Source organism: Lagenorhynchus albirostris, chromosome 11 (assembly GCF_949774975.1).
Source record: "Lagenorhynchus albirostris chromosome 11, mLagAlb1.1, whole genome shotgun sequence".
Lineage (NCBI taxonomy): Eukaryota > Metazoa > Chordata > Mammalia > Artiodactyla > Delphinidae > Lagenorhynchus > Lagenorhynchus albirostris.
Genome location: NC_083105.1, coordinates 52089266 through 52113810, shown reverse-complemented (window position 1 = coordinate 52113810; position 24545 = coordinate 52089266). Strand labels below are relative to the sequence as shown.

Genomic DNA, 24545 nt, shown 5'->3' with positions numbered 1-24545 from the left:
CTCATGTTCCACCTTCATCCTCTTCGTCCAATTGCTGGGCATCAGGTCTTAGAAGTTTTTTTTTTTTCAGTACAATTCTTTTTTTTTTTACTACGGTATAATTGACACTAACATTATATTAGTTTCAGGTGCACAACATAGTGATTTGACATTTGTATAGGTCTTAGAGTTTTGAAAATCTTTTCATTCATCTGCTCATCAAACTTGCTCCACACCTGTTTCAAAATATTTGCACTTCTCTCATGGCACTTGTTCCCATCTCGTACTTTGAATTGCAGTTATTTGTGTACATTTCTTACCTATTTTCTCGATTGTGCATCTGAAAGGGACTATGACCAGAAGGTCACTTCCTTCTTTTCAGAAGCTCTGAAAGCATCCCCTCTTCTTTTTCCTCCTTTTTCTCTTTCACTTTTTGGCAGGCCTGACTAGCGAAGCCATTCCTGGGGCACGGACGTCTCTTGTCCTCATTGCCCTTTTTGGAAGAGACATACACATCCTTCCACTTCTTTTTCAGCCTTTTTAAGTCCCCAAAACTCAGCCTACTTGTGATCATAATGAGCCTCAGCTGTGGAAAGGGGAAACGGGCTGGCAGGTGGCAGTGGTGAGTGTGGGCGAGATTCTGCAGACCCAGAATTGATTTCGCTCTGCACTGAATTTTTTCAAAGTCTACTTTTCTACTGTTCTCTGCTCTGGAGTTTCTTCCCTTCCTGGTAGGGTGATCAGGAACATAGAGATCTGCTGTCAGAACCAACTTGAAAATAAAGATCAATCAATTCCTCACTGCCACTGTGATGTGTGTAAAAGGAACAGTTGAAAGAGACATGAACTCAGCTCATTACTTCTGCCCCATAGGATGCAAACAGCCGCAAGCGTGAGTAACAAGCCAGGTGAACAAGGGAGAAAAGTCTGTAGTGAGCTCATCTCCCAGCAGCTACTCATTATTCTAATTATTCCGAGGACTGCAGCCACTTCTCAACGTGAGAGCACAGGTCCTCCTGCTTCAGAACTTCCTGGGGTGATTGTTCAGACTTTGCCTCCTGAACCCCTCCAGCCTAAGGACCAGGATTTCTGGAGGAGGAGCTATGAATCTGCAGCTTTAACAAGCTCCCCAGGTGATGCTCATGCTGTCCTGGTCCGAGACCCGCTGAATTACACACCCCTGCCCTCGGGGTGTCTCGGTACGTCTTCCACACTCCACCCCCAGCAGAGCACAAGGACCAAGAACATGGCTTGAGGTCAGACCCTGGCTTGGCCACATATTGGTAAGAAAGAAACTTCACCTCTCTCTGCCCCAGCATCTTCTTTGATAAAATAGAGTGATAATGACTGTACTTATTGCTTAGGATTGTTTTAAGAATTATATAAGCGAATGCTTATAAAGTGCCAGGTTCCTGGCTCAGTAAATGGTAGCTCTCATTTCCCAGTCCAGGGTTTTCCAAACATCAGTCATTCACAGGCCATCGTTGCAATTTTTGCCATACTTGCATAGGCCTCTACTAGAATTCACTTAATATTTTCTACTAAATAACACGCCTGTTTTACTTAGCGTCATCCTAAGAAATAATACCTGGAAAATAATTGACTTGATGTACTATTATATTTTTTTACACATTAAAATTAGTACATAATCATGGAAAATTTAAAGCATTGATTTTAGTTACCACCATGGTAAGTCTACTGCCAGCAGGAAGCACTGATTGAATTCAACTTCAGTTCAGGAAACTGAGACTCAGGTTAAGTGGATTTTCCAAGGTCATACAGTGAGCTGTGGGCAAAGCCAGAACTAGAGGAATTCAGGTCTCCTTCTAACTAGGTCAGTGCTCCTTCCTCCACATCAATCTGCTGGTTCTAGAGTGTTCTTAAAAGACACATTAAAATGTATTGAAAAGAGAACATTCCTTCGTGCCTCTGATGTTAGTACACAGAAAGAACCCTTATACATTAAATTGACTACAAAGGAACGCTCACTTTAGCCTTAAGCAGAAGAAGACATTGAAAGACATTTCATCCCTAACAGGCCCTAAGCGGGCGCTGGATAACAGCACACAGGACAGGTGAGGCTGAGAACTGAGCCCCCTGAGAAGCTAAGCTGCGGGACTGATTCTGTTCAGCTGGGACTCCTGGTAATGCTGCAGACAGGCCTCTACCTGTGTAGGGACAGCTGAGGGCAGGTTCTAACCCCCCTCACAAGCTCGACTTCAGGTAAGTTACTTAACCTTTCTGAACATCAGCCTCCTTGTCTGTAAGGGTTGTTGGAAAAGTTAAGTACCATCTAGAGAAAATGCTTAGTACAGCAGGAGTGGGGTGGTTTTCTTTTACTTAGCTGTGTGTTTTTAGAGATTGAATGATCATATGCAAGGAAATACAATTAGCTTTGAAGCCAGAGCTTAAAAGGAATAAGGCAGGGGCTTCCCTGGTGGCGCAGTGGTTGAGAGTCCACCTGCCGATGCAGGGGACATGGGTTCATGCCCCGGTCCAGGAAGATCCCGTGTGCTGCGGAGCGGCTGGGCCCGTGAGCCATGGCCGCTGAGCCTGCGCATCCGGAGCCTGTGTTCCGCAATGGGAGAGGCCACAACAGTGAGAGGCCCGCGTACCGCAAAAAAAAAAAAAAAAGGAATAAGGCATAGAAAACCTGCCACACTGAGGGATTAGAACTTTAATGTCCTTCCTAATCAAGTGAGTTCATAATTCTATGTATCTTTAATACAAAATGCAATTACTTCCCCAAAGTCAGGTGTTCAGGAAGTACAATTAAGCACCATGTTAGGCTAATTGGTAGTTCTTTGCAGGGGTTCATGTTGAAGGTACAGTAGGTCTCTGATTTTCTTTGAGAAACCATTCATTCCCTACTTGCAGTTGATCCATGGGTGGATACATGACTCAAGCCTGGCCAGTCAGCAATTTCTAACATCTAGACATAGACATGTAAGTCCATCCAGCCAGAGTCAGTCCTGGATCTTTTGACAGAACTTAAGAAATCAAGAATCACTCTTTCTGCTAGATGTAGGCCAGGAGTTGCTGACAGTCATCTTACCACCCTGAGAGAAGAACTTCCTGAAGATGAAGCCATCCCAGAGGGAAGGAGAGCAGAGAGATGGAGATAGATCAAGAGCCAATGAGCTGGTTTGAGCTCCTAGATCCAGCCATACCTGAATGTAATATATGCTTGCACTTACAGGCAATATCACTGGTTTGCAAAAATACAGGGAAGCCTAACCAACAGATTGTTCTCCCAAATTATTGCTATGACAAGCAAAGAGAAGAGATAAATCTCAAGGGACTCGATCTTCATATCTTACGGCAATCCAGCTTAGTGAGAGGTTTCCTCTCAAGTACTATGCATATGCCCTGCTACCTGAGACTCTATACTGTACCCTCTTCTACCAAGCTACTCCCATCTAAGAAGAGCTTAACCCCATAACCTTGGGAGCCACCACAGTCAAGATAATGAACACATCCATCACTCCCCAAAACTTCCCCGTGCCCCTTTATAATCCTTCCTTTAACCCCTCTTGCCTCCACCATGTAACCCCTAGTCTGCTTTCTGTGGCTGTAGATTAGTTTGCATTTTCTGGAAAGTTATGTAAATGGAATCTTACAAACATGTACTCTTTTTGTCTGGCTTCTTTCAGTATAATTATTTTGAAATTCATCTGTATTGTGTGTATCAATATAGTTCCTTTTTTTAAATCTGCTGAATGGTATTTCATTGTACCATCATTTGTTTATCATTCATCTGCTGATGGACATTTGAGTTGTTTCTGGTTCGGGGCTACTAAAAAGTAAAGCTGCTGTGAATATTTGTGGACAAGTCTGTGTATGGACAAAGTCTTCCCTTTCTCTTGGGTGCAGACTTAGGAATGGAATGGCTGGGTCATATGGTAGCTGTATAGTTAATTTTTTAAGACACTGTCCAACTATTCTTCCCAAATAGTCCTACCACTTTACATCCGATCAGTAGGGAGTGAGAAAGCGTTCCAGTAACTCCTCCTCCCCAGCACGTGCTATGGTCACTCTTTCATTTTAGCCGTTCTAAAAGGTGTGCAGCAGTATTGCACTGTGGTTGTATTTCACTCGCATTTCTCTAAGGACTAATAATGTCAAGCATCTTTTGATGTACTTATTTGCCATCTGTATATCTTTTTTTGGTGAAGTCTGTTCAAATCTTTGGCCCTTTTTTTTTTTTTTTTTTTTTTTTGCGGTACGCGGGCCTCTCACTGTTGTGGCCTCTCCCGTTGCGGATCACAGGCTCCGGACGCGCAGGCTCAGCGGCCATGGCTCACGGGCCCAGCCGCTCCGCGGCATGTGGGATCTTCCCGGACCAGGGCACGAACCCGTGTCCCCTGCATCGGCAGGCGGACTCTCAACCACTGCGCCACCAGGGAATCCCGGCCCATTTTTTAAATTGACTTTTTACTTTCTAGTTATTAAGCTTTGAGATTTTTTTATATTTTCCTGTTGTCAGATATGTGATTTGCAAATATTTACTCTCAGTCTGAGGTGTGTCTTTTCATTCTCTTGACAGCGTCTTTTGAAGAGAAGAGGCTCTTAATTCTGATGAAATCTTACTTACAATTTTTTCTTTTATTAATTACGCTTTTGGTGTCTTATCTAGGAAATCGTTGCTAACCCGATGTCATAAAGATTTCCTCCTATGTTTTCTTCTAGAAATTTTGTGGCTTTAGGTTTCACAGTTTTAGATCTATGATCCATTTGGAATTAACTCTTGTATATGGTGAGAGGTATGAATTGAGGTTTATTTTAAAATATGCAAAAAGCATATGAATGTCCAATTGTCCCAGCACCATTTATTAAAAAGATTATCCTGGGCTTCCCTGGTGGCGCAGTGGTTGAGAGTCCGCCTGCCGATGCACGGGACACGGGTTCATGCCCCGGTCCGGGAAGATCCCACGTGCCACAGAGCGGCTGGGCCCGTGAGCCATGGCCGCTGAGCCTGTGCGTCCGGAGCCTGTGCTCCACAACGGGAGAGGCCACAACAGTGAGAGGCCCACGTACCGCAAAAAAAAAAAAAAAAAAAAAAAAAAAAAGATTATCCTTTCTCCACTGAATTTTGTACCTTTGTCGCAAATCAGTTGACCAAGTATATGTGGGTTTGTTTCTGGATGCAGAAATACTCTTTTTAAATTTTTGTATTGTGGTAAAATGTATAAAACAGAAAAGTTGCTCTTTTAACCATTTTTACATATACAGTTAAGTGGCATTACATTCACAATGTTCAACCATCATCACTATTTTTTCCAAGATGAACATTTAAAAAATCTCACTTTCTTCTTGGAAAAAAACTTGGAAATTTTGAATTGCACTTCATCACACTCCCAGATTTGTTTTAATATAATGTTGATGCTTCAGAAAAATAAACCATATTTAGCCTGTAGCTTTGTGTGAATTTCACGGCATCCCTCCCTCCCTAGGTTGTGCAAACTCCAATTTGAGAATCTCAGAGGAAATCAGAATTTACAGAGACCTCCGAGGTCACCTAGAAGCGCCCCTTCGTTTTACAGATGCGAAAACTGAGAACCCAGATCACACGCTGGTAAATGACAGAGCCAGCTGAGAAATAAGAAAGGCTATTTTTGTGCTGCTGAGGGTTTTGTACCAAATCCTGACCACCTCCCTCTATGCGATCTGGCTTTGGTGAAATGAACTCTCCTCTCTGCCTCGGGGCAGAAAACTGAAGCAAGGCCACCTTCCTCAGAGATCTGACCTGAGAGTTTAACCAAGGGATAAAAATACTTCAAAGTCGACAACAGGGGGCGACCAGGGACAGAAAAGCACTACTCGGGGTTTTTAACCCCAAGAAAGGCGGCCACTGGGAAGAGAATGCTTAGAAAGATTTCTCATGGGTGGCAAGGACGACCCTGAAGCAATTCGTGCTCTCAGGAACCGTGGATTTTCAGTGCAAATAGAAAACTGTCCCACTAACGGACCTGGTTGACGAAGGCAGCCTCACTTCTCCTAATTCTTGACTATTGTTGTAGGGGGTTCCTTTCCCCCAAACACTGGGAATCCCCCAAACACTGGGATTTATTGTATGAAGTGGGGTTTCCTAGTATTCTTGGAAGTAGTTAGAAACCATTACCCAATCAATCACCAGCCCTGCTCATAAATGCAAATTTTCTTAACGGGAAAAGCACAGGGCTTTCTTCATCAACAATTATAATAGCAATGGCTAACTCTCTGCAGAGACCTACTGTGATGCTGGGCATCATTCCAAGCACTTTTCATACTTACCAAGTCAGTGCAATGGGGACTATCTTACAGAAGAAGAACTGGAGGCACAGAGAGGTTAAATAAGTGGCCAGAGGCCACACAGCTCGCCTAGACCGTCTGTGTCCGGAGGCCTTCACAACTGCAATACAGTCATCTCTGATCAAGACTGTCGTCTGAGAGATGCTCCCTTGACCTCTTCTAACCTGATTTATGGACCTGGTTGTGAAAGTTTGACAGCCCTGATGAGCAGAGCCGCTGAGCACGCTGGTGGCCGGTTGAAAAAGGGCGTGGAGGGAGGCTTGGCCTCCTGGTGGGCTCTGAGTCACACAGGTCAGGGAGGGCTGGCCCGCTCAGCCTGTCACCCTCAGCTGTCTCTCTGTGCTGCACACGGAGCCGGGGCTCAGAGATGGGAACTGCGATTTATAAGCTCTGGGGCAAAGTCAACTTTCAGGTGAAGAAAACCCACATACCCGGTAGGTTCCTCTTGCTTCTGACAGTCTGACAGCACGCAGGCTGCCAGGAGGATTGTCTCCACGTTGGTTCAGTTGTTTGTGCCTTTGATGTTACAGGAGGACCCAGCTGGCCTTTAGGGCTGAGGATAATAGCTTCAGCGGGGCCTGTTGTGTGGGGTTCTTGTCATCTGAGTTCATTTATAAGCCAGCTTTATTTCTTGTAGGCCAATGTGCTTTAATGTTGCATGAGTTAAACAAAGAGTGGTGACAGCGAACCCCTGCAGCTTCTTTCTGTTACAGGACAGTTCAGGAGGTTTAATTTTCCATACCAGATGGAACAGTAACTCCAGCATTATTTTGACCAGTTATAAATATCAAAGACATGTGTCTTGCCGGCCAGATTCTTCCTAAAAGGATTCAAGGACCTCCAGGCATTAGTCCTCAGGTCCTAAGTCTTTCTTGAGAAGCGAAAGAAATTGCATTCCGGCTTGCAGTGTAGATGGGGAATGGTGGGAAATGTCTGGTGATGGGGGGCACCTGTATAATCAGAGGAGTTTCCAATAGCTTCAAAAGTTGGTAGATCTTTATTAGCAACAAAATCTAAATGAGGGTTCAACAGAAATTAAATAATAAGTAAAACAGGGGTATCTCCCACTTTTCTCTTGCCAGTGACTGAGAGATTACCCATCCTGAGGCTAGTAAAGGCCTCTGCAAGGTTAAGGGAGAGCAGGAGGTGGCTCACAGTGTGTGTGTGTGTGTGTGTGTGTGTGTGTGTGTGTGTGTGTGTGTGTGTGTGTGTGTGTGTGTGTGTGTGTGTGTGTGTGTGTGTGTGTGTGTGTGTGTGTGTGTGTGTGTGTGTTCTAGTAAAGGCCTCTGCAAGGTTAAGGGAGAGCAGGTTTAAGCCATGAGCTGTCCTGTTTCTTGCCGTGAGCAGCAAGATGCCAGTCTTTATGCTAAGCTATGGAAAACACTGCCGGGGTTGTGTGTCTGCCACGTGACCGTTTGATTACTATTGTCTAGAGGTTCTTACAAAACCAATAAGCGGTTGTATTTCTAGAATAGCTTGCCTGGTCCTCAGGCAAAGTCTTGCCATGTTTGATCATATCTAAGACACCATCAATCGTGATGTTTTATGAACCACTAAGAAAGGAGAATGCTGTCAATTTTATGATATGCCTTTCATTGTAAGACAGATGCTCATTTCAGAGATGTTTACATGTTAAAACAAAGTGTCTTTCAGTATAGATGAAATTTGGTAGATAGCCTACCAAAGTTCCTTCTAGGCTTGTCAATCAGTGCTTCCTCATAAGAGTATTTCCATCCCATTAAAACTCCATTTACAAGAAGTGGATAAAGCTTTCCTGATGCTTGGGTTTTGCTTTCCCTTTTTTCAAGTATGCTTTTCATAAAAGGAAACAGTGGGCCTGCAGTAGGCCTGACATTATAGTGATAGAGAATAAAATTAATTATGAATGAGAAACAAAACTACGTCAAAAGGGAAAATGTTTCCTAATGTCATTAGTGAATTTTCTCCTAGAATGGCTCATAGAATAGCTGACTAGCACACGGCTCTCTAATTTGATTTGCCTGTGTTGGGTTTATTACCACATAGACACATGTAAATAATTGTTATTATTTATGTCAATCTAGTTCTCAGATAAGGGAGAGCTGTGGAGCTTTCAAAAAAAAAGGATGGTGCACAACCTTGAAGGGAAAACAATGGAATAAGGGATTGGGATGCATCCCTGCACTTTGCTCCACGCTTGTCTTACTTGGCTTTTCTATACCCTGTGCCAGGGCTGACGCAGTTGTTTTCTTGAAACTTTCTCCTATCTCGACCTCCTTCCCCCTGCTCTTGCTCCTTTCTCCTCTTGCGTCTCTATATTTTACTTCTCAGTCTTCTTCAAAGCATCCCTTCAATATCAGTGACCTTTCCTTATCCTAGTTCTCACTATAGTAGGAATAGCTGCCACTTTGTGTGAGCTCCTATTCTAGAACATTCTAGGACTTAACACGTTACATCATTTTAAGGCTGGCAGGAGCATGGTGAGACTCCATTATGCCCTCTGCTCACAGAGGGTAACTTGAGCTTCAGAGTGGCCTAGTAACTCGTGCAAAGCCTCACAGCTAGTAAGAGGTGGGGGCAGAGTTCAAATCCAAACGGTCTGACCAACAAACCGCACTCTTTCCAGTAGGCCACTCTCCTTCTGAGGCAGCTCTCAGTCACACCCAGATCTTCCCATACAACTTGATAAGCTAAATGACTCCCCATCTCCAACCCCATCTCAGCTCTCCTTCCTGAACTGCAGACTCACATACCCAGCTACTTACTGGACATCTTCCCTCATATTCCACTGGCACCGGAACCTCAGACTGCCCAGAGCACACCCATTCATCTTTTCTACTGGTGTCCTTACCATCCGAAAGGCATCCCCTGGGAGTCATCTTAGGGTCCTCTCTCCCCGTATCAAAATCCTGACAAGCCTAGTTTGCTAGGGCTGCCGTAACAAAACAGCACAGATTGGGTGGCTTAAACAGCAGAACTTTAGTGTCTCCCAGTTCTGGAGGCTAAAAGGCCAAGTTCAAGGTGTTGGCAGGTTTAGTTTCTTTTGAGGCGTCTCTTCTTGACTTGTAGGTGGCTGCCTGCTCACTGTGTCCTCACGTGGTTGCCCCTTAGTCTGTGTCCTAATATCCTCTTCTTATAAGAACACCAGTCATACTGCATTAGAGTCCACCCATATGACCTCATTTTATCTTAATTACTTCTTTAAAGGCACTATCTCCAAATACGATCATATTCTGAACTACTGGGGGTTAAGTCTTCAATAAATGAATTTGGGGAGGACACAATTTACCCCATGACTAGCTTTTAGGCATCTCTCAAATTTGACTTTCCATCATTCATACCAGCCTTTTAGTTGAGGACTATGCCACTTCTCACCATTAAGTTACTCTCACCATTATGAATATTATAAGTAATTTATTTCCGCTTACAACAGAATTGTATGAGCTCTGTATAAAACACAGAAAAGCACAAATAAAAAAATAAAATCCCTAAAATCGATAACTGACATATATCCTTACTTTTTCTATGTATATATTTTTAAACACCGAATCATATCATATATTCTCCTTTATAATTTGAATGTCTCCTTTAACAGTTTCTCATGCCGTTGAATATGATTCTGCAAAATCATTTACTGATCATGTCACAGTTATTGCATCACATGCATGCACCATATTAACTGCCTTCCTACTGTTGTACATTTGATTTGCTTCCGAGTTTTCACCATTACAGTGAAGACCCCTGTTCATAAGTCTTTCCTCACATCATGATTATTTCCTTAGGATAAGTTCTTAGGAGCAGTGTTATTGGGTCAAAGTGTTAGTACGGTCTGAACATTTTTGATATATGTTCACGTTCACAAATTGCCTTCCAAAAGAGCCTGTTTGAATTTGTACCCTGCCAGCACTTCTTTTTTTTGAATTTTATTTTATTTATTTTTTAATACAGCAGATTCTTACTAGTCATCAATTTCATACACATCAGTGTATACATGTCAATCCCAATAGCCCAATTCATCCTCCCCCCCCCCGCTGCTTTCCCCACGTGGTGTCCATACGTTTGTTCTCTACATCTGTGTCTCTATTTCTGCCCTGCAAACCGGTTCATCTGTACCATTTTTCTGGGTTCCACATATATGTGTTAATATACGATATTTCTTTTTCTCTTTCTGACTTACTTCACTCTGTATGACTGTCTCTAGATCCATCCATGTCTCTACAAATTACCCAATTTTGTTCCCTTTTATGACTGAGTAATATTCCATTGTATATATGTACCACATCCTCTTTATCCATTCGTCTGTCGATGGGCATTTAGGTTGCTTCCATGACCTGGCTGTTGTAAATAGTGCAGCAATGAACATTGGCGTACATGTGTCTTTTTGAATTATGGTTTTCTCTGGGTATATGCCCAGTAGTGGGATTGCTGGGTCATATGGTAATTCTATTTTCAATTTTTTAAGGAACCTCCATACTGTTCTCCATAGTGGCTGTATCAATTTACATTCCTACCAACAGTGCAAGAGGGTTCCCTTTTCTCCACACCCTCTCCAGCATTTGTTGTTTGTAGATTTTCTGTTGATTCCCATTCTAACTGGTGTGAGGTGATACCTCATTGTAGTTTTGATTTGCGTTTCTCTAATAATTAGTGATGTTGAGCAGCTTTTCATGTGCTTCTTGCCCATCTGTATGTCTTCTTTGAGAAATGTCTATTTAGGTCTTCTGCCCATTTTTGGATTGGGTTGTTTGTTTTTTTAGTATTGAGCTGCATGAGCTGTTTATATATTTTGGAGATTAACCCTTTGTCCATTGATTTGTTTGCAAATATTTTCTCCCATTCTGAGGGTTGTCTTTTCATCTTGTTTATGATTTCCTTTGCTTTGCAAAAGCTTTGAAGTTTCATTAGGTCCCATTTGTTTATTTTTGTTTTTATTTCCATTACTCTAGGAGGTGGATCAAAAAAGATCTTGCTGTGATTTATGTCAAAGAGTGTTCTTCCTATGGTTTCCTCTAAAAGTTTTATAGTGTCCAGTCTTACATTTAGATCTCTAATCCATTTTGAGTTTATTTTTGTGTATGGTGTTAGGGAGTGTTCTAATTTCATTCTTTTACATGTAGCTGTCCAGTTTTCCCAGCACCACTTATTGAAGAGACTGTCTTTTCTCCACTGTATATCCTTGCCTCCTTTGTCATAGATTAGCTGACCATAGGTGCGTGGGTTTATCTCTGGGCTTTCTATCCTGTTCCATTGATCTATATTTCTGTTTTTGTGCTAGTACCATATTGTCTTGATGACTGTAGCTTTGTAGTATAGTCTGAAGTCAGGGAGTCTGATTCCTCCACTTCCATTTTTTTCCCTCAAGACTGCTTTGGATATTCGGGGTCTTTTGTGCCTCTATACAAATTTTAATATTTTTTTCTAGTTTTGTAAAAAATGCCATTGGTAATTTGATAGGGATTGCACTGAATCTGTAGATTGCTTTGGGTAGTATAGTCATTTTCACAATATTGATTCTTCCAATCCAAGAACATGGTATATCTCTCCATCTGTTTGTGTCATCTTTGATTTCCTTCATCAGTGTCTTATAGTTTTCTGAGTACAGGTCTTTTACCTCCTTAGGTAGGTTTATTCCTAGGTATTTTATTCTTTTTGTTGCACTGGTGAATGGGATTGTTTCCTTAATTTCCCTTTCTGATCTTTTGTTGTTAGTGTATAGGAACGCAAGAGATTTCTGTGCATTAATTTTGTATACTGCAACTTTACCAAATTCGTTGATTAGCTTGAGTAGTTTCCTGGTGGCATCTTTAGGATTCTCTATGTATAGTATCATGTCATCTGCAAACAGTGACAGTTTTACTTCTTCTTTTCCAATTTGTATTCCTTTTATTTCTTTTTCTTCTCTGATTGCCATGGCCAGGACTTCCAAAACCATGTTGAATAATAGTGGCAAGAGTGGACATCCTTGCCTTATTCCTGATCTTAGAGGAAATGCTTTCAGTTTTTCACTATTGAGAATGATGTTCGCTGTGGGTTTGTCATATATGGCCTTTATTATGATGAGGTAGGTTCCCCCTATGCCCACTTTCTGGAGAGTTTTTATCATAAATTGGTGTTGAATTTTGTCAAAAGCTTTCTCTGCATCTATTGAGATGATCATATGGTTTTTATTCTTCACTTTGTTAATATGGTGTATCACATTGATTGATTTGCCTATATTGAAGAATCCTTGTCCCTGGGGTAAATCCCACTTGATCATGGTGTATGATCCTTTTAATGTGTTGTTGGATTCTGTTTGTAGTATTTTCTTGAGGATTTTTGCATCTATATTTATCAGTGATATTGGTCTGTAATTTTCTTTTTTTGTAGTATCTTTGTCTGGTTTTGGTATCAGGGTGATGGTGGCCTCATAGAGTGAGTTTGGGAGTGTTCCTTCCTCTGCAATATTTTGGAAGAGTTTGAGAAGGATTGGTGTTAGATCTTCTCTAAATGTTTGATAGAATTCACCTGTGAAGCCATCTGGTCCTGGACTTTTGTTTGTTGGAAGATTTTTAATCACAGTTTCAATTTCATTACTTGTGATTGGTCTGTTCATATTTTCTATTTCTTCCTGGTTCAGTCTTGGAAAGTTATACCTTTCTAAGAATTTGTCCATTTCTTCCAGGTTGTCCATTTTATTGGCATAAATTTGCTTTTGGTAGTCTCTTAGGATGCTTTGTATTTCTGCAGTGTCCATTTTAACTTCTCTTTTTTCATTTCTAATTTTTTTTTTTTTTTTTTTGCGGCACGTGGGTCTCTCACTGTTGTGGCCTCTCCCATTGCAGAGCACAGGCTCTGGACGCACAGGCTCAGCGACCGTGACTCACAGGTCTAGCCGCTTCATGGCATGTGGGATCTTCCCGGACCAGGGCACAAACCCGTGTCCCCTGCATCAGCAGGCGGACTCTCAACCACTGCCCCACCAGGGAAGCCCTTCATTTCTAATTTTATTGATTTGAGTCCTCTCCCTCCTTTTCTTGATGAGTCTGGCCAGTGGTTTATCAATTTTGCTTATCTTCTCAAAGAACCAGCTTTTAGTTTTATTGATCTTTGCTATTGTTTTCTTTGTTTCTATTTCGTTTATTTCTGCTCTGATCTTTATGATTTCTTTCCTTCTACTAACTTTGAGTTTTGTTTATTCTTCTTTCTCTAGTTCCTTTAGGTGTAAGGTTAGATTGTTCATTTGAGATTTTTCTTGTTTCTTGAGGTAGGCTTATATTGCTATAAACTTCCCTCTTAGACTGCTTTTGCTGCGTCCCATAGGTTTTGGATTGTCGTGTTTTCATTGTCATTTGTCTCTAGGTATTTTTTGATTTCCTCTTTGATTTCTTCAGTGATCTCTTGGTTATTTAGTAATGTATTGTTTAGCCTCCATGTGTTTGTGTTTTTTATGTTTTTTTCCCTGTAATTGATTTCTACTCCCATAACATTGTGGTCAGAAAAGATGCTTGGTATGATTTCAATTTTCTTAAATATACTGAGGCTTGATTTGTGACCCAAGATGTGATATATCCTGGAGAATGTTCCATGTGCACTTGAGAAGAAAATGTAATCTTCTGTTTTTGGATGGAATGTCCTATAAATATCAATTAAATCTATCTGGTCCATTGTGTCATTTAAAGCTTGTGTTTCCTTATTAATTTTTTGTCTGGATGATCTGTCCATTGGTGTAAGTGAGGTGTTAAAGTCCCCCACTATTATTGTGTTACTGTTGATTTCCTCTTTTATAGCTGTTAGCAGTTGCCTTATGTATTGAGGTACTCCTATGTTGCGTGCATATATATTTATAATTGTTATATCTTCTTCATGGACTGATCCCTTGATCATTATGTAGTGTCCTTCCTTGTCTCTTGTAACATTCTTTATTTTAAAGTCTATTTTATCTGATATGAGTATTGCTACTCCAGCTTTCTTTTGATTTCCACTTGCATGGAATATCTTTTTTCCATCCCCTCACTTTCAGTCTGTATGTGTCCCTAGGTCTGAAGTGGGTCTCTTGTAGACAGCATATATATAGGTCTTGTTTTTGTATCCATTCAGCGAGCCTGTGTCTTTTGGTTGGAGCATTTAATCCATTCACATTTAAGGTAATTATTGATATGTATGTTCCTATTACCATTTTCTTAATTGTTTTGGGTTTGTTTTTGTAGGTCCTTTTCTTCTCTTGTGTTTCCCACTTAGGGAAGTTCGTTTAGCATTTGTTGTAGAGCTGGTTTGGTGGTGCTGATTCTCTTAGCTTTTGCTTGTCTGTAAAGCTTTTGATTTCTCCATTGAATCTGAATGAGATCCTTGCTGGGTAGAGTAATCTTGGTTGTAGCTTCTTCCCTTTCATCACTTTAAATATATTGTGCCACTCCCTTCTGGCTCATAGAGTTTCTGCTGAGAAATCAGCTGTTTACCTTATGGGAGTTCCCTTGTATGTTATTTATCATTTTTCCCTTGCTGCTTTCAGCTGCTTGTCTTTAATTTTTGCCAGGTTTTTTTTTTTTTTTTTTTTACAGTACACAGCCCTCTCACCATTGCAGCCTCTACCGCTGCGGAGCACAGGCTCCAAATGCGCAGGCCCAGCGGCCATGGCCCACGGGCCCAGCCGCTCCACCCCATGTGGGATCCTCCCGGTCCAGGGCACGAACCTGCGTCCCCTGCTTCGGCAGGCGGACTCTCAACCACTGCGCCACCAGGGAAGCCCCAATTTTTGCCAGTTTGATTACTGTGTGTCTCAGCATGTTTCTCCTTGTGTTTATCTTGTATGGGACTCTCTGTGCTTCTTGGACTTGCATGGCTATTTCCTTTCCCATGTTAGGGAAATTTTCGACTATAATCTGTTCAAATATTTTCTCAGGTCCTTTCTCTCTCTCTTCTCCTTCTGGGATCCCTGTACTGTGAATGTTCTTGTATTTAATGTTGTCCCAGAGGTCTCTTAGGCTGTCTTCATTTCTTTTCATTCTTTTTTCTTTATTCTGTTCCGCAGCAGTAAATTCCACCTTTCTGTCTTCCAGGTCACTTATCTGTTCTTCTGCTTCAGTTATTCTGCTATTGACTCCTTCTAGTGTATTTTTCATTTCAGTTATTGTATTGTTTATGTGTTTGTTTGTTCTTTAATTCTTCTACGTCTTTGTTAAACATTTCTTGTGTCTTCTCAGTCTTTGCCTCACTCTTTTTCCGAGGTCCTGGATCATCTTCCCTATCATTATTCTGAATTCTTTTTCTGGAAAGTTGCCTATCTCCACTTCATTTAGTTGTTTTCTGGGGTTTTGTCTTGTTCCTTCATCTGGTACATAGCCCTCTGGCTTTTCATCTTGTCTATCTGTGAATGTGGTTTTTGTTCCACAGGCTGCAGGATTGTAGTTCTTGCTTCTGCTGTCTGCCCTCTGGTGGTTGAGGCTATCTGAGAGGCTTGTGCAAATTTCCTGATGGAGGGGACTGGTGGTGGGTAGAGCTGGCTGTTGCTCTGGTGAGCAGAGCTCAGTAAAACTTTAATCCGCTTGTCTGCTGATGGGTAGGGCTGGGTTCCCTCCCTGTTGGTTGTTTGGCCCGAGGCGACCCAGCACTGGAGTCTACCCGGGCTCTTTGGTGGGGCTAACGGTGGACTCTGGGAGTACTCACGCTAAGGAGTACTTCCCAGAACTTCTGCTGCCAGTGTCCTTGTCCTCACGGTGAGACACAGCCACCCCCCACCTCTGCAGGGGACCCTCCAACACTAGCAGGTAGGTCTGATTCAGTCTCCTATGGGGTCACTGCTCCTTCCCCTGGGTCCCGATGCACACACTACTTTGTGTGTGCCCTCCAAGAGTGGAGTCTCTGTTTCCCCGAGTCCTTTCGAAGTCCTGCAATAAAATCCCGCTAGCCTTCAAAGTCTGTTTCTCTAGTAATTCCTCCTCCCATTGCCAGACACCCTGGTTGGGAAGCCTGATGTGGGGCTCAGAACCTTCACTCCAGTTGGTGGACTTCTGTGGTATAAGTGTGCTCCAGTTTGTGAGTCACCTACCCAGTGGTTACGGGATTTGATTTTATTGTGATCGCAACCCTCCTACCATCTCATTGTGGCTTCTCCTTTGTCTCTGGATGTGGGGTATCTTTTCTGCTGAGTTCCAGTGTCTTCTTGTCAGTGTTTGTTCAGCAGTTAGTTGTGATTCGGTGCTCTCACAAGAGGGAGTGAGAACACGTCCTTCACTCCACCATCTTGAACCAATCTGTGCCAGCATTCTTGGAAAGTATCAAATTCTCAGCATTCTCACCAGCACTGTGTATTTGCTAACTTTCTAGGTGAAATATGTTCTCTAGTTCTCACTGGGTGATGACAGTACCAGCTGCCTTACAGTGAGTTCATTCTAAAGCACAGCAGTCTCCAAACTAGTGTGCTCAAGGCCAACTCTCAAGCTCCTAAAACTGGAGACCTCAGGTCTGTAGCCCACCAGTCCTTCTCTTCAGCCCGCAGCTCCGTCCTGTAGCCCAAAAAGCCTTGCACAAGTGCCCCTTGTCCTGTGACACCTCAGCCAATGTGTTTAGCTGCAACCAACACCACTACCCCAACCAACACCATTACTCTTGACCAACCCTTGGGCCTCAGGGTGATCACACTGGCATCTCCTGTTGAAGGAGGACCCAGGCAATAGGCCTGCATGGTCCCTGGGAGCAGGCTGGAGACCATTTAGAAAGAGAAATTCTGAGTCCTGGGTACCCAGAGGGTGATACCCAGAAGGCAGCCATGTTGGCTCCAGGTGGGCATGTCCCGGGAGCTCCGTGGAGAGGGTGTGGTCCACAGGGAGGCCAAGACAGGAGTCTAGGCAATACTATGTGTGTACCTGCAGGTGTGCAAGATAATCCACTAGGGACTGAGGAGGTATTAGACATTCTATCAGTATCATCCTTAAAATTTACTATATTTATATATCTTATATATGCAATGTATTAATGCAGTAATACATGTATACAATTATAAATATATTGCTTACAAGAGAAGCCACCAGAATGAGAAGCCTGTACACCACAATGAAGAGTAGCCCCCACTTGCCACAACTAGAGAAAGCCCACGTGCAGCAACGAAGACCCAATGCAGCCAAAAATAAATAAATAAATAATAATAAATAAATAAAAGCTTTAAAATAATAAATATATTGCTTACTCTACATACATTAGAGATATACGTTCAATTTTCTCTCTTTTTTTTTTTACTGACAGCGGTGTGGGTTCAAAACAGTTTAGAGACTTCACTGTAGAGATTATATAAGCTGATGAAATGACTTTTTTTTTTTTTTTTTTTTTTGCGGTACGTGGGCCTCTCACCGCTGTGGCCTCTCCCGTTGTGGAGCACAGGCTCCGGACGCGCAGGCTCAGCGGCCATGGCTCACGGGCCCAGCCGCTCCGCGGCACGTGGGATCTTCCCGGACCGGGGCACGAACCCGTGTCCCCTGCATCAGCAGGCGGACTCCCAACCACTGCGCCACCAGGGAAGCCCCTGAAATGACTTTTTAATTTGTCTCCTTCCTTGAATCTTTCTGATTCCCCATCCACTCGCCATACTGCTACCAGAATGACTTTTTTTTTTTTTTTTAACAATATAGAGCTGATTTTATCACACTTCTGCTTAAAATATTTCCATTGTTTTCCATTGTCCTCTGGTTTGGCTTTTCAGGGTCTCCTGCCCCTGAATCCATCCTGCCTCCAGCCCCGCTGAGGTCAGTTGCTGAGTCAACAGCGCTTTCTCTGTCCAGCCTCCATCACTCGCATACATGTGATGCTGCTCTGCTTGAGTTGTCCTTCCTCACTTCGTCCGATGACAATCAGCTAATTCCTAGACCACTTCACCTTAAGTGTCATCTCCTCTAGGAGCCTTCCTCGGCCTTCCCAGACTGACTTAGGCATCTGTGCTGTGCCCCCCTCCGTACTGTTATAGCATTTGCCACGCTATATTGTGAGTGCAATGCATCTCTTATCTGTTTCTCCCACTGAGAATAGGGTCCTCTCTGACTGTGTACTTAACTGCCTAATGCTCCTGGGGATGAAGTAGGCACGAACATTTGTTGCATGGATATAAGAATGTAGGCATGGGGCTTCCCTGGCGGCGCAGCGGTTAAGAATCCGCCTGCCAGTGCAGGGGACACGGGTTTGAGCCCTGGTCCGCGAAGATCCCACATGCCATGGGGCAACTAAGACCGTGCGCCACAACTACTGAGCCTGCCCTCTAGAGCCCGTGAACTGAAGCCCACGCACGTAGACCCTGTGCTCAGCAACAAAGAGAAGCCACCACAATGAGAAGCCTGCGCAGTGCAACAAAGAGTAGCTCCCGCCCACCGCAACTAGAGAAGGCACGCGCACAGCAACGAAGAGCCAACGCAGCCAACAATAAATAAATAAATCTATTTAAAGGGCTTCCCTGGTGGCGCAGTGGTTGAGAGTCCGCCTGCCGATGCAGGGGACGCGGGTTCGTGCCCTGGTCCGGGAAGGTCCCACATGCCCCGGAGCGGCTGGGCCCGTGAGCCATGGCCGCTGAGCCTGCGCGTCCGGAGCCTGTGCTCCGCAACGGGAGAGGCCACAACAGTGAGAGGCCCGCGTACCGCAAAAAAAAAAAAAAAAAACAAAAACAAACAAACAAAAAAATCTATTTAAAAAAAAAAAAGAATGTAGGCATGCATGCAGAGTTAGTCCTGCAAGTTAGTTGGCTGTGACGCTATAGACTGTGGCTTCTAGGTCACCTCTGGATGCCATTTTGAAAGTCAGGTCCCTGTTAACCTCCAATAGGTTTAATCCTGGCATCAGCACGCAAAACTTTTTTTTTTTTTTTTCGATACGCGGGCCTATCACTGTTGTGGCCTCTCCCGTTGTGGAGCACAGGCTCCGGACGCGCAGGCTCAGCGGCCATGGCTCACGGGCCCAGCTGCTCCGCAGTATGTGGGATCTTCCCGGATTGGGGCACGAACCCGTGTCCCCTGCATCGGCAGGCAGACTCTCAACCACTGCGCCACCAGGGAAGCCCACAAAACATTTTTATAATAATGACGATGTAGGTTGCTTTACCCTTGACTAGAAGAACTACATGCAGAGCCCCACTCCAAATTTTCCTTCAGGGTTCTTCTTGCCGGGACACCACTTTCATACGGAAAGTTATTTCATAATAAGCCCCTTTAAGTATATCATAATGTAAGCTATATATACTTGAATGGGTTCCATTACTAGACTACTGTTTAGAGAATTCTATTAGCTGGTGAATAGAGTTGTAGAAGTTCTTATCTATGCACTGTGATGTGGCTTTAAGAGCTGTTTTCGAGAGATTTACATTGGAAAACAGTTTGGCAGTTCATCAAAAAATTAAACACAGCTACCATATGCCCCAACAGTTCCACTCCTAGGAATGAAAACAACCCAATGTCCATCAAGTGATGGGCAGATAAACAAAATGTGGCACCTCCAGGCAATGAAAGATTATTCAACAATAAGGAGGAATGAAATTCTGATACACGCTACAACATGGATGGACCTTAAAAACATTATGCTAAGTGAAAGGAGCCAGACACAAAAGGCCACATATTGTATGATTCCATTGACACAATATGTCCAAAATAGGCAACTCCATAGGAACAGAAAGTACATTAGTGGTTTCCAGGGGATAGAGGAAGAAGGAAATGGGGAGTGGCTCCTAACAGGTAGAGGGCTTGTTCTTGGGGTGATGGAAATGTTCTGGAATTAGATAATAGTGATGGTTGGACAACATTATGATTATACTAAAAATCGTTGGATTTTCTTTTTTTTTTTTTTTTTTCGGCTGCGTTGTTTGCAGAATCTTAGTTTCCCGACCAAACCCAGGCCTCAGCAGTTAAAGCGCCGAGTCTTAACCACTGGACCACCAGGGAACTCCCTGAATTTTACTCTTTAAAATGGTGAATTTTAAAAAATATTTATTGAATTATAGTTGATTTACAATGTTGTGTTAATTTCTGCCACACAGCAAAGTGACTCAGTTTTATTTATATATATATATATATATATATATATTCTTTTCCATTATAGTTTATCACAGGGTTTTGAATATAGTTCCCTGTGCTATACAGTAGGACCTTGTTGTTTATCCATCCTATATAAAATAGTTTGCATCTACTAATCCCAAACTCCCAATCCTTCCCTCCGTTACCCCCCATCCACCTTGGCAACCACAGTTCTGTTCTCTATGTATGTAAGTCTGTTTCTGTTTTATAGATATGTTCATTTGTATCGTATTTCAGATTCCACATATAAGTGATATCATATGGTATTTGTCTTTCTCTTTCTGACTTACTTTGCTTAGTATGATAATCTCTAGGTCCATCCATGTTCCTGCAAATGACATTATTTCATTCTTTTTTATGTCTGAATAATATTCCACTGTATATATATACCACATCTTCTTTATCCATTCATCTGTTGATGGACATTCAGATTGCTTCCATGTCTTGGCTATTGTGAATAGTGCTGCTATGAACATAGAGGTGCATGTATCTTTTCAAATTCGAGTTTTGTCTGGGCATATGCCCAGGAGTGGGATTGCTGCATCATATGGCAAATTTATTTTTTCGAGGAAACTCCATACTGTTTTCCATAGTGGCTGCACCAATTTACCTTCCCACCAACAGTGTAAGAGAGTTCCCTTTTCTCCACACCCTCTCTAGCATTTATTATTTGTAGACTTCTAATCCGTATGAGGTGATACCTTATTGTGTTGTAGTTCTGATTTGCATTTCTCTAGTAATTAGCGATGATGAGCATCTTTTCATGTGCCTGTTGGCCATCTGTATGTCTTCTTTGGAGAAACGTCTCTTTAGATCTTCTGCCCATTTTTCAACTCGGTTGTTTGGTTTTTTGTTGTTGGATTATATGAGCTGTTTGTATATTTTGGAACTTAAGCCCTTGTTGATTGCATCATTTGCAAATATTTTCTCCCATTCAGTAGGTTGTCTTTTCATTTTGTTTACGGTTTCCTTTGCTGTGCAAAAGCTTATAAGTTTAATTAGGTCCCATTTGTTTATTTTTGCTTTTATTTCTATTGCCTTGGGAGACTGACCTAAGAAAACATTGCTACGATTTATGTTTTGCCTGTGTTCAGAGAATGTTTTGCTTACGTTCTCTTCTAGGAGTTTTATGTTGTCATATCTTACATTTAAGTCTTTAAGCCCTAAAATGGTGAATTTTATATTATATAAATTTTATCTCAATTTTTAAATTGCAAAAAAGATATTTATAGTAATCTAATCTGTCTTTCTGAAATGTATTCACTGGTATTATGTTTGGATTTCGGAGAAGGCCAGCTTTAAATAAATGGCCCATCACACTGCTATGAAAGAATGGGCCCTACACAGACACATCTCCACTACTCTGGGTCAGATGCTGGGTTTTGGTTTGGAGGCTTAAATTTCCCTCTGCCTGTCAGATGGACGGAGACCCATATACATCTAACCAGGAAATTTTGCACTTACTCTTTCAGAGGGGAAATACATATGTCATTCTTACTGCCGAGACCTGGTACATCTGGATTATCCACAAAATGGCAAATTTCAAAGCCGTATGCCCACTTGTGAAGTAAGACACTCAAGCCAAAGGAACCCTCAGGTAGGTGCTACGTGGTGCTTGCAGTGTTCTGGGTTGGGGGCAGTGCCATCACTTGAATGCCAGCAGAATGGAGAGTGGGCTCCTTATGCCCATGGCTTACCTGTATTTCTTCACAAGTTCTAGCTCATGTTCATTCTTTGCCATGACTCCTTTCCTCAGGGCCTGTTGCGTCAGAAGCTTAACCATGGGTCGTGATTCTAGAAATAACAGGATAGAATGTGTCGATAGTTTATCCAACAGATTTTGGATAAGATACAAGGCGTCGATCTGTACAATTATTGATCCATGTTCAGGATGAGTTCTGGTTGACAGGTGTGCTCACTGCAGCTGAAAATAGGACTTGAACTTTGAATGAGTACGTTGGTTGTTTCTTCATCTGATAAAGAACCTCAGTGCAAACACTCTGTTCAGGAATCCATCTTTTTTTTTTTTTTACTGGTTCTACTAAGGCAAAAGGATCTCCAGCTAGTTGGTCGTGATCTACTTCTGATCGATCTTTAGCCTGGTTTCTGCCAGACCTCCCTCCTCACTCTCCTCCCTGGTTTGCTGAGATTCCCAGAAGGAAGGCGATACCACTGGCAGTGAAACCCACTCCTCTGCAAACTTGACTATTTCTAGCATCTTCTCTCCTGACCTGTCAAGATTTTTCTTTAAAAGTCAGCTTTTTTTCCCCCCAGGTGGTTGGGGTCAGTGGCATTAAATGATCCTTGAGTGTCTTGTCAATTTCTGGGAGCTTATTTTCGTGTCTGAGTTGGATTACCGAAATCAGGCAGCAATAGTCACCTTTCCTTCACATGTGTATGAGGTTATTATTCAGTCTGAGACCAAGAGGCAGATTCTCTACAGCCCCCTGACCAATGCTGAGCACAAAAGACCAGATCCATGATTTTGCCACTTGTTTTTCCCCTAACAAAGTTAACTTTTAAAAAAATATATTTATGGGCTTCCCTGGTGGCGCAGTGGTTGAGAGTCCACCTGCCGATGCAGGGGACACGGGTTCGTGCCCCGGTCCGGGAAGATCCCACATGCTGCGGAGCGGCTGGGCCCGTGAGCCATGGCCACTGAGCCTGCACGTCCAGAGCCTGTGCTCCGCAACGGGAGAGGCCGCAACAGTGAGAGGCCCGCGCACCGCAAAAAAAAAAAAATATATATATATATATATATTTGTTTGTTTGTTTATTTATTTATTTAGGCTGTGCCAGGTCTTAGTTGCAATATGCAAACTCTTAGTTGCGACATGCATGTGGGATCTAGTTCTAGTTCGATCTAGGGGATAGAACCTGGGCCCCCTACATTGGGAGTGAGGAGTCTTAACCACTGGACCACCAGGGAAGTCCCCAAAGTTAACTTTTGATCAGAGCAGTAATAGCTGTTGTGATGAGTTTGTTCAGCGTGTGTGGCTCTCACATCTGCTAAATTCCCATTTAACCTAATTATGCTTGGCAGGGGCATAGGGAACGAATGGGGAATCTGTAAAGGGCATGAATAATAGCTTTTCTGGCAAATTGATGGCTTCATTTTAACTAGTGACTGATGTGAATTTTACACCTGGAGTAGATTGGAATTCCTGCAAAGTTGTACCAGCTTTAAAACTAACTTCAGAAAATACCTTCATCTCCGAAAGAAAAGCTTGGATTAGGGATGCAGTTTGTAATTTAATAGGATGACTTTGGAGAGAGCAGAGAGAATAATAGAGGTATTGTGCGAAGCTCTAGGGAGAACAAATATATGCTTGTTCGGCTTGAAAAAAAAAATGTAGAGTTCAAGTGTAAGGTTTAAACAAATTCTTTAGAAATTTTCTTAAAAGGCACCTGAACTCCCAGTGCTTGACTAATTCATATTATTTTCTTATACAGATTTTTAAAAAAGTAACACTGAGCTCTCCTATGTGGCTCTAAAAGTTTTAGAAAATTATAAAGTAATTTGATATATAATTGATTTTAGTTCAATTATTTTTAAGTTGTAGAATTTAAGATTTACAAGTTGATGTTCTGGGTAGCTGCAGATTCAGTTTGCTAGGTGGGGCTAAAGCAGAACATGTGATAAATGGCTTCCCAACAGGCTGAGTATAAAATTTCTCTGTTTTAAGGTAAGAATGCCCCCAACTGAGAATGCCACTCTAGCATATAATTTCCTGCAAGTACATCTAGGGGATAATGATATGTACCTCAGAGGGGGTGATGAGAATTAAATTCAATTTGGAGTATTTTTTATTTTCATAACGCATACCCAATATAACACATTGTTTTAATATTCTACCTAATCAATCTGCTCTTGTGAGTTGAGTTGGGATTTGATACTGTACTTATCTTTCCTCATGGGCTTTAAAGATGCAAAATGATCAATGCAGTGGTTCCAAAGTCATTTACAGGATTCTGAGTCCTGGTGATATCTCAAGACTCAGGATATTAACTTTTTGGAAGTGTGTGTCTCAGCTGATTGTGTTATAAGATCTCTCAGACTAATTATAATCCCAGTGCTATTAGCTTTGGCCACTGCTAGAAGGATATACTTCAGAATGGTTTCAATTCTGTGGAGACTCTCAAGAAGATTATTTCAAGCAGAATCACCTAGAATTTGGCCAAGAACCAAGAAAATTATTCTCTCTTATTTTGCGACTGCTTTTTGATATGGTGAGGACTTTGAAAGATGGGTGATGGAATAGAACCAACCACGCAGAG

General features: G+C 42.4%; 1 long non-coding RNA gene across 1 annotated transcript; it reads left to right on the top strand.

The window, feature by feature from the left end:
* Window positions 1–578: 578 nt before the first annotated feature.
* On the top strand, window positions 579–22083 carry LOC132528750 (uncharacterized). The gene is made up of 3 exons (XR_009543285.1): window positions 579–1262; window positions 2018–2202; window positions 21740–22083. It is a non-coding gene; the product is annotated as an uncharacterized LOC132528750 (long non-coding RNA).
* The last annotated feature ends 2462 nt before the right edge of the window (window positions 22084–24545 follow it).